The following is a 10,000-nucleotide window of genomic DNA, read 5'->3' as shown; positions in this document are numbered from 1 at the left end:
AATAAACCTCTACATAATAACAAAATAAAACTAAACTTATTTAAGAAATTAAAAATGAATGATATATTTTTTTGAAACTATGAAAACCGAAATTAATTATCTGATAGAAAAAAGATCAATAACTGTGAGAAATGACAGCAATATTTTGGTTTATAAAATTGACATTAATATCGCAGATGATGACGTAATTATATGTGTCGTGTTCAGCCGTTTCCAGGTTCATTGGGTAGTATTGGTAAAAATGATCAAACTCGAATTTACATTTATTGCCATACATGCATACACACACACACACATATATATATATATGACACATACATACATACATAGATACACACACACACACACATATATATATATGTATAGGTGCAGGAGTCGCTGCGTGGTAAGAAGCTTGCTTTCTAACCACATGGTTCCGAGTTCAGTCCTAATGCATGACACCTTGGGCTAGTGTCTTCTACTATCGCCTCAGACCAATAAAAACCTTGTGAGTGGACTTGGGAGAAGGAAACTGAAAGAAGCCTATCGTATATGTGTGTGTGTTTATATATATATATATATCATCATCATCATCATCATCATCATCATTTAGCGTCCGTTTTCCATGCTAGCATGGGTTGGACGGTTCAACTGGGGTCTGTGAAGCCGGGAGGCTTCATCAGGCCCAGTCAGATTTGGCTGTGTTTCTACGGCTGGATGCCCTTCCTAACGCCAACCACTCCGTGAGTGTAGTGGGTGCTTTTTACGTGCCACCTGCACAGATGCCAGACAAAGCTGGCAAACGGCCATGAACGGATGGTGCTTTTACATGCTACCGGCACGGGGGCCAGGCGAGGCTGGCAATGGACACGAACGGATGCTGCTTTTATGTGCTACCGGCATGGGGGCCAGGCGAGGCTGGCAACGGACACGAACGGATGCTGCTTTTACGTGCTACCGGCATGGGGGCCAGGCAAGGCTGGCAATGGACATGAACGGATGCTGCTTTTACGTGCTACCGGCACGGGGGCCAGGCGAGGCTGGCAACGGACACGAACGGATGCTGCTTTTATGTGCTACCGGCACGGGGGCCAGGCGAGGCTGGCAACGGACACGAACGGATGCTGCTTTTACGTGCTACCGGCACGGGGGCCAGGCGAATATAGATATGTGTTTGTATATATATATATATATGTTTGTGTGTCTGTGTTTGTCCTCCCACCCACCACCGCTCGACAACCGATGTTGGTGTGCTTATGTCCCCGTAACTTAGCAGTTCAGCAAAAGAGAACGATGGAGTAAGTACTAGGCTTACAGAGAATAAGTCCTGGGGGCGATTTGTTTGACTAAAGGCGATGGTCCAGCTGTCAAAGACAAATGAAAGAATACATATATATATATATATTATATATATATCATCATCATCATCATCATTTACCGTCCGCTTTCCATGCTAGCATGGGTTGGACGGTTCAACTGGGGTCTGGGAAGCCAGAAGGCTGCACCAGGTCCAGTCTGATCTGGCAGTGTTTCTACGGCTGGATGCCCTTCCTAACGCCAACCACTCTGAGGCTGGCAAATGGCCACGATCGGATGGTGCTTTTTACGTGCCACTGGCACGGGGGCCAGACAAGGCTGGCAACGGCCACGATCGGATGGTACTTTTTACGTGCCACCAGCACGAGGCCAGTTGGGGTGGTGCTGGCAACGGCCACGTTTGGATGGTTCTCTTACGTACCACCGGCACACACACACATATATATATATATATATATATATACACACATCTGCTTTCTATATCCATGTTATAATTTCAAATTTCAAATTTATGCCAATAATAATTGGTGCACTTGGTTTTGTAAATACATTTCCAAGTGACAGATAAGCCAGGGTTTTCAGAAAAAGAAACTGACTAGCTAATTCACACATAAATATATTGGGTTGGTGAATAATTATTGCAGCTTTTTTTCAACAAATTTTATTCAGCAAAAACAATAACAACATGTAACAAAATCATCTTTAAATGATTATTCCAGAGCATGTTCACCATCTACTTCAATTACTGCTTCTCATTTGCTTGGCACACAGTCAGACTGTCATTTAAAGATGTTTTTGTTAAATATTGTTATTGTTTTTGTTAAATATTGTTATTGTTTTTGTTAAATATTGTTATTGTTTTTGTTAAATATTGTTATTGTTTTCGTTGAAAAAAATTTGTTGAAAAAACACTGCATTAATTATGCACCAACCCAATATTATTAGTAAGTGGAATAGTGAAAATATCCAAGACTTTTTCAAGTTAACTTCTGAATCTGATTTTGTTATTTACATTCCAATGATGGGGCTTCATATCTTTGTTAGAAACCAGCTCTTCCTTACAGAAAAAAGAATTAAAAGAAGAAAATAGAAGAAAACATACATATATGCATGCACACATACATACATACATACCTAAAGGGTATGGGTTTGCAATCCAGAAATAGGAAATATCAACCAAGTACCTGATACACAAAAGGGATAGAGATGCAGGAAAAACAGTAAAATATGACAACTGATGCAGAATTTGTGAAGTTCACACTGAAGATATCACGCACATCATAAGCAGTTGTCTGAAAATATCATCGCGGTTTATCTATCGATGAGACATGATGTTGTAGCTAGGACACTCAGTAATGTAATCTGTCGGAAGGATAAAGAAATAAGAACCCACAGTATGGTAGAAATCATAGTCACTCATAATAAAAAGGAATACTGGTAGAATGTAGCAGTGAAGACCTCAATAAACTGTAAGCACAACAGACCTGGTATAATGATTTGGGATAGAGAAGAGAAATTGTGCACAGTTGTGGAAATTAGCTGACCAGCAGATGTTAATAAGGCTTAAGATCAGTGAAAAAGAGAACACCTATGCTGAACTATTGAGAAATCTGCAGTTACTCAATCCAAATTACAAGTTCAGGTTTATACCTGTAATTATTGGGGCCCTGGGATATGTAACACACTGCCTAAATACCGATCTTCAGAAATTAGGCTTCTCAAAATCAGAAAGGAGAAAGATGATTTGAAGACTACAGATCCAATCCATAACTGGAACTGTAAAAATCTATAAAACTAGTCAGAAGTTTATTATTTATATATATATGAGCGTGTCTAGATATGCAACTATATGCATGAAAATATATATATATAAAACATACAAATCTGCATATACATACAAAAATACCGTTGTTGATGTTGAAATTCCAACGAAGGAGCCTTGGTACTAGGTTAGAAACCAGTTCTTTCTCTATTAGCAAGAAATCCTGAAATAAAATGAATAATGACATACATACATACACACTCGTGCACTTACATACGCATGTATATGCATAGAAATTTGGGAACGTACGTGGGTAGGACTCAAATAGAAATTAAATTTAATTGCAATAAATACATTTAAAGCTGATATTTTAACACGTTGTTACTCCATCCATCTATCTATATATCAATCTGTCTGTTTGTCTGTCTGTCTATCTGTCTGTCTGTCTGCCTGTCTGTGTGTCTGTCTGTCTGTCTTCCTGTCTGTCTATCTACGAGGGTGTGCTGAAATCTTTTTGGCTTTGGGTAAGAGAAAATACAGGAGAATCAGTTAATTATGATTTGATTCAACATATTCCCCTCACAGATTCACACACTTATTGCAGTGATCTTTCACTTTTCCTAAGCCCTGTAAAAGAACTCGGAAGGGTGGGCCTTCAGCCAGGCCTTTCGTGATATCTATCAATCTATCTGTCTTTCAGTCAGCCTGTCTGTCTGTCTGCCTACCTACCTACTTATCTATCCATCTCTCTCTCGTTTTTGCTCTCTCTCTCTCTATCTACATTGATACACATATAGATACACATTCATATATATGCATGCATGTCTGCATGTGCATGTGTAGTATATTCATATTTGGGTTTATCACTCACTGCTTGACAACCAATACAAGTTTGTTGACATCCCCGTCACCTAGCGGTTCGACAAAAAAGCAAAAAAAAAAGCACCAATAGAATATGCATCAGACCTTACTTGAATTTCAAATTAAATTACAATTCATGTTACTTAACTAATGAACTATGAACTCTGGACTAAAATGATTTTTCCAGATCAAATATTTCCACCAATTATTCTATACAGACTCCTATCAACATCGACTTCTCTTTCTTTACAAGATGTTTTCTTTTGTAATGTAAATAATGTAATTAATTAATTAATCAATCAATTACCAGATCCTTAATTGCTTTGTACAACAATGGTTCATCTAAAAGCGAAATAGCAGCTTCTCTCTATAAATGTTAAGGACTTTATAGGTGAAACGAAAGAAGAAATCAAATGATGTGTTTGTGTGTGTGTGTATATGTGTGTGTGTGTATGTATACATATATATGTATACATATATATATGCATATGTGTGTGTGCTTGTATGTATGTATGTGTATATATAATATATACATACATACATACATACATACATATATATATATATATATATATATATATATATATACATATATATATATATATATATATATATATATATATATATATATATATATATATATACATATATATGTATACATATATATATATAAAGTTTATATGATGTGCTGCAGCCCACTTCACTGTATTTCATTAATTAGAAAAGAAGAAATTAGCACAGCTTCTTACGTAGCATTTCAAGGATTACGTAATAGTGAATTACTAGTTCACAAAATTAATTTACATGATTATGGGAAAATTTGATTTTTGTTATAGCTGGTAAATGACAGCAGCGTTCATGTTTCCGTTGGAGTGGACTTCGTCAGCGAAGCATAGCCATTCTCGAGACTATTTGATCAGTTGACAGATATTAGAAAGAAAATAAAGAAAAAATAAAAACTTGTGCAGAATTTTAGCCAGTAGTAATATGCTGAATTTAATATTAAAATGAGCCAGGAAATAATCTTCGTGGCTTAATGGCATAAATTTCGATAAATCATAAAAGGATTGTATATAATGAAAATTAAATGAAAATTTCTTTTTAGTTGGAAGAGAGAGAGAGAGTGAGAGGGGAGAGAGAGGGAGAAAGAGAGAGAGAGAGAGAAAGAGAAAACCTAGCTGAGGAAAATAATTTGTATGAGCTAACAACATCAATCTGGATATATCAGAAATGAATGACGTATACTGAAAATTAAGTGAAAAGTTCTAAGCTGAAAGAAGAATAAAACGATCTAGCTTAATTGGCGATTCTTAAAGAAGAAGGGGAGATAACTCCAAAAAATTAAGGATTAATTGCACAAATTATTTTACACATTGAGGAGAAACTATGGTATTTATTAGATGAGGTTACATCTACGATCATGTTTTCTTTGTATTAGTCTTAGCAAGTAAAGCATATCCAAACTCGATCCTGCGTGCTCAGTCGAAATATATTTCATTTGTGTGCAGTTTCGTACATAATATGTAACATGCAATATTTCTATGATGTATTTGCAGTCTACTTATAGCTGTTTACATTCACTTAACTTGCAGTATAACTATTACGATAGCATTATTTATATAATCTGATAAAATATTTATCACAGATAATCAGGAACTCTTTAATACTGAGCAAAGGTGGATGGGGCAAGATATAACATTTTCAAATATGATGCACCTGTGTGTATGTGTGTGTGAGTGTAGTGTACCGTATGTCTGTATAACTAACCATGATATGCCTGTGTAGCTGTGTGCGTGTGTGTCAAACTAATTATATGATGTATTTAACTTACTCTAAGATTTATGTGTTAAACTAATTATATGTGTGTGAGTGTGTGGGCGCGTGTGTGTAGCCAACTATATCTATGTGTAAGTAGCTATAAGATGTATATATAGAGCTGTATGTATATGTATGCGCTGAACTAACTACATGATGTATGTATAGGCGCAGGAGTGGCTGTGTGGTAGGTAGCTTGCTTACCAACCACATGGTTCTGGGTTCAGTCCCACTGTGTGGCATCTTGGGCAAGTGTCTTCTACTATAGCCTCGGGCTGACCAAAGCCTTGTGAGTGGATTTGGTAGACGGAAACTGAAAGTAGCCTGTTGTATATATGTATATATATGTGTGTGTGTGTGTATGTTTGTGTGTCTGTGTTTGTCCCCCTAGCATTGCTTGACAACTGATGCTGATGTGTTTATGTCTCCGTCACTTAGCAGTTTGGCAAAAGAGACCAATAGAATAAGTACTAAGCTTACAAAGAATATGTCCTGGGGTCAATTTGCTCGATGAAAGGCAGTGCTCCAGTATGGCTGCAGTCAAATGACTGAGACAAGTAAAACAGTAAAAGAGTATCTAACTAGAAGATTTATATCTGGAACTAATTGTCTGCGTATGTGTGTGTTTGTGTGTAAGTGCATATGTGTGTATGTGCATATGTGTGTATTTGTGTGCGAGTGTGTGTAACTAACAATTAGTCTGTGCGCTTTGGAGAAAATATATGTATTAGAGTAATAGATGTCTAACTTTTACTATATGTGTACAACAATCTCTTGACTATCACGGTTGTTACATTCCAAACCCAACTGTGATAAGTGAAAATTTGCGAAGTAGAAACAGTACTACTCTTTTACTTGTTTCAGTCATTTGACTGCAGCCATGCTGGAGCACCGCCTTTAGTCGAGCAAATCGACCCCAGGACTTATTCTTTGTAAACCTAGTACTTATTCTATTGGTCTCTTTTGCCGAACCGCTAAGTTACAGGGACGTAAACACACCAGCATTGGTTGTCAAATGACGTTGAGGGGACAAAAACACAGACACACAAACATATACACACACACACATATATACATATATACAACGGGCTTTTTTCAGTTTCCATCTACCAAATCCATTCACAAGGCTTTGGTCGGCCCGAGGCTATAGTAGAAGACACTTGCCCAAGGTGCCACGCAGTGGGACTGAACCCGGAACCATGTGGTTTGTAAGGAAGCTACTTACCACACAGCCACTCCTGCGCTTCTGTTAAATATTAATACACACAAACACAAACACACACATTTACATACATACAGTAATAGCGAAAATGACTTGTGAATGGAAACTTATAGGTTTTATAGTGTTACATATGTTTCTGCACCCCACATGTTCATTTGTCAGGATATTTTCATATTCATAAGATATTATCGTCGATCAATTGCCTCCATGGCGATGCGTATGCTTCGTCAAGCAGTTACAATGTAACATTGTTTAGTTTTTCACTTCATCTTTATTTTTTTCTCTATTTATTTCGTATTTCTCTGTCTCTTCACTGATTCTACTATTTCCACCCATCTCTTTACAGGGACGTAAGCAATCCAGCAGCGGATGTCAAGCAGTGGTGGTGGTGGCGGTGACAAGGTGGTGGGGGATGGAGTGGTGGAGACAAACATAAATACAAAAACACGCACGCACACTCACACACACAAGCTAATATCGAACATTGAGAATGAGTGCTCAATACTCTATTGATGGATAAATATTCTTTATTTGTGTGTGAAGACAGCTACCTATGGTTTCGTTTAAAGAGAGATCTGTGCTAATGTTCAAGCATGTCGCATGAGAGCGTTGGTACTCTGAGAACATTGGTACTCGTCTCTAAAATGGAGTTGAGTACCAACGCTCCCATGTGGTATCTCTTTACAAGAAATCATTGGTAGCCTTGCTAAACGACAAATAAAAGTAACTAGCTATCTATCATCTATCTCTCTATCGGTATATGTACACAAATACATCGCACGCACCCGCACACACACAAACACACACACACACGCATAACGGGGTTACATAAACTTTCCGTCTTCCATTTTCACTCACAAGGCATTAGTAGAAAACACTTGTTCAAAATGCCGAACAGTGGGACTGAACCTGAAACCATGTAGCTGCAAAGAGCGATTCTTAACCATGCAACAACACCTATATATTATTTATTTATTTCATTATTTTTTCACTTACATATAATATTCTGTGTGTATGAAAGAGTTAGTAGTAATGTCGTTCATATATTTTCTATATATCTCTGCTTAGAGCTGCCATTTTAAACAACCAAACACTTATTTACCGTGTAAAATATATAAATATATAGCCCTGTCTGCGACTTCTTTCACCTATTCATGCTGTGAGTCAGTCCCGGTCGATAGTCTCAGTTTCAAAATAAATAAACAGACTGTGAAGCAATCGGAAGTTTGTGTATCAATTAATTTATTTTCATCTCTCTAGATTCACACAAAATTGATTACGTACTTTGATAGCTCAGGGGGAGAGAACTCAGTTACCGAATCTGTGTGGTAAATTTTATAGCGCTTCCGGCAATTTTGGCAGCTTTTGAAGAGAAGTTGTGTTTCGTTAACCTCTTTCATTTTCTCTGCAGCAGTGTTTTGTTTGGTTTTCTCTCCCCGCCGCCTCTCTCGGTGTTGGTTCAAATGGAAACAATATTCCATCTATAAAAGTATTTAATCTCTCTAACATTGATAATTATTTGATTCATTCAGCGAAAGAATCTCACCATTTCATAGCCTTCAGGTATGGACAAAGGCGATCTCTTGAATCTGAGATAGTAAAGAGACGCTTAAATTTATTTACATTCCTGATTCTGCTGCTGGTGTTGCTGCTGGAAAAATCGATTTAAACAGAAATAACTCAAAAAGTTATAAAATGGCATAGTAAGAGTTCTTTGATTTCAGGAAAATAACCATAGCTAATTTATATTGTTTGATGTTTAAAATGAAGGATTTCAGAAGTTTTAATGAATTTGGTAAATTAAAAGCTAAGAAGAATTTTTTTTTTTAATTAATTTTTTTTCTAATTTTTTACCGTCAACAATTTCACATCAAGTAATTTCAACTTCCTGAATATCCGCCATAAATCTAGCAAACTTAGTTTCCTATTATTACACCTTTAACATATTTCTTTAGGACATATTATATTTACAGTTTCGTATCTCTCCCACCACATCACCATGCCTCACACCACTCCTCGCTGATGTCGTTGTCTTCAGTAGCTTTGGTATCCATAACTCTTCTTGGTTCTCACATTCCTTCCACACCGACGCTACTAATGTTGAAGTCGAATCGGTTACTACTCTTAGATTTCTGGAATAGTCAGTAACAACCTCCACCGACAAACATGTCAAACACTCTTAATCACTTTCTTATCTCAAAAACACAGCCTTTATTAAACTATCATCGCTTCTGCATCGATAGACCACCATTACGGCTTCCAAAGCGCCCCAATTCTGTGCCTTTACATGTACACACACAGAGGCACACACACATACACGTTTTTCCTAAAGGAAAAAAAAATGGATCCAGTACATGATGTAGAGTACAATCAATATTTTTCGCCCAATCAATTTCTTCAAGTATCACTTGAAAAGGAAAGTGAGAGTAGAGAGGCAAGTTTTGTCTAGCGAATGTTTCAAAAAAAGATGGGTGAATGTAGCAAGGATGGCACGTTTGAATGACGAAGCCACTTTGAGCATAATCCTATGAACCCGGAAAAATTTTAAACAGAGAGATACTTACTTGCAAATAAATGTGTTAACATGTGACATTAATGACCGAGGATACCGTGAACTTTTCCGTAGGCTTTTCTTTCCATGGATAAACCTTAGCTGCTTCCCCCCTTTACACTTTACATCATTACATTTCTGTGATACACGATCCCTATTGATCGTCTTTTCTTTTTTTTTTTTTGTTTTTTTCCCCCTTTCTACGATCCCTTTTGATCGAAAACCTACTCCACCTTCTTTTTTTCTCTCCCCAAAAAGAAAAGCTCTACTTTTTAATTTGTCCCGTCTGTGTCCAGCCCTGCGTGGTTAATAAAGAAACAATATTTATTCGCCCAATGTATTTTATTTTTATTTTAAGTTGAATTTTGGACAGTAAGACAATTATACTGGACCCCAATGAAAGACAAGTCTAAATTCGAGATGACACATGAGCCTCTATATTTCATTGGTTCATGTGACTAACTGAAGTGCTTTATTACGGTTTTCCGGTGAC

The sequence above is a fragment of the Octopus sinensis genome, linkage group LG1, assembly GCF_006345805.1.
Source record: "Octopus sinensis linkage group LG1, ASM634580v1, whole genome shotgun sequence".
Taxonomy (NCBI): Eukaryota; Metazoa; Mollusca; class Cephalopoda; order Octopoda; family Octopodidae; genus Octopus; species Octopus sinensis.
Note: the sequence above shows the minus strand (reverse complement) of the source record.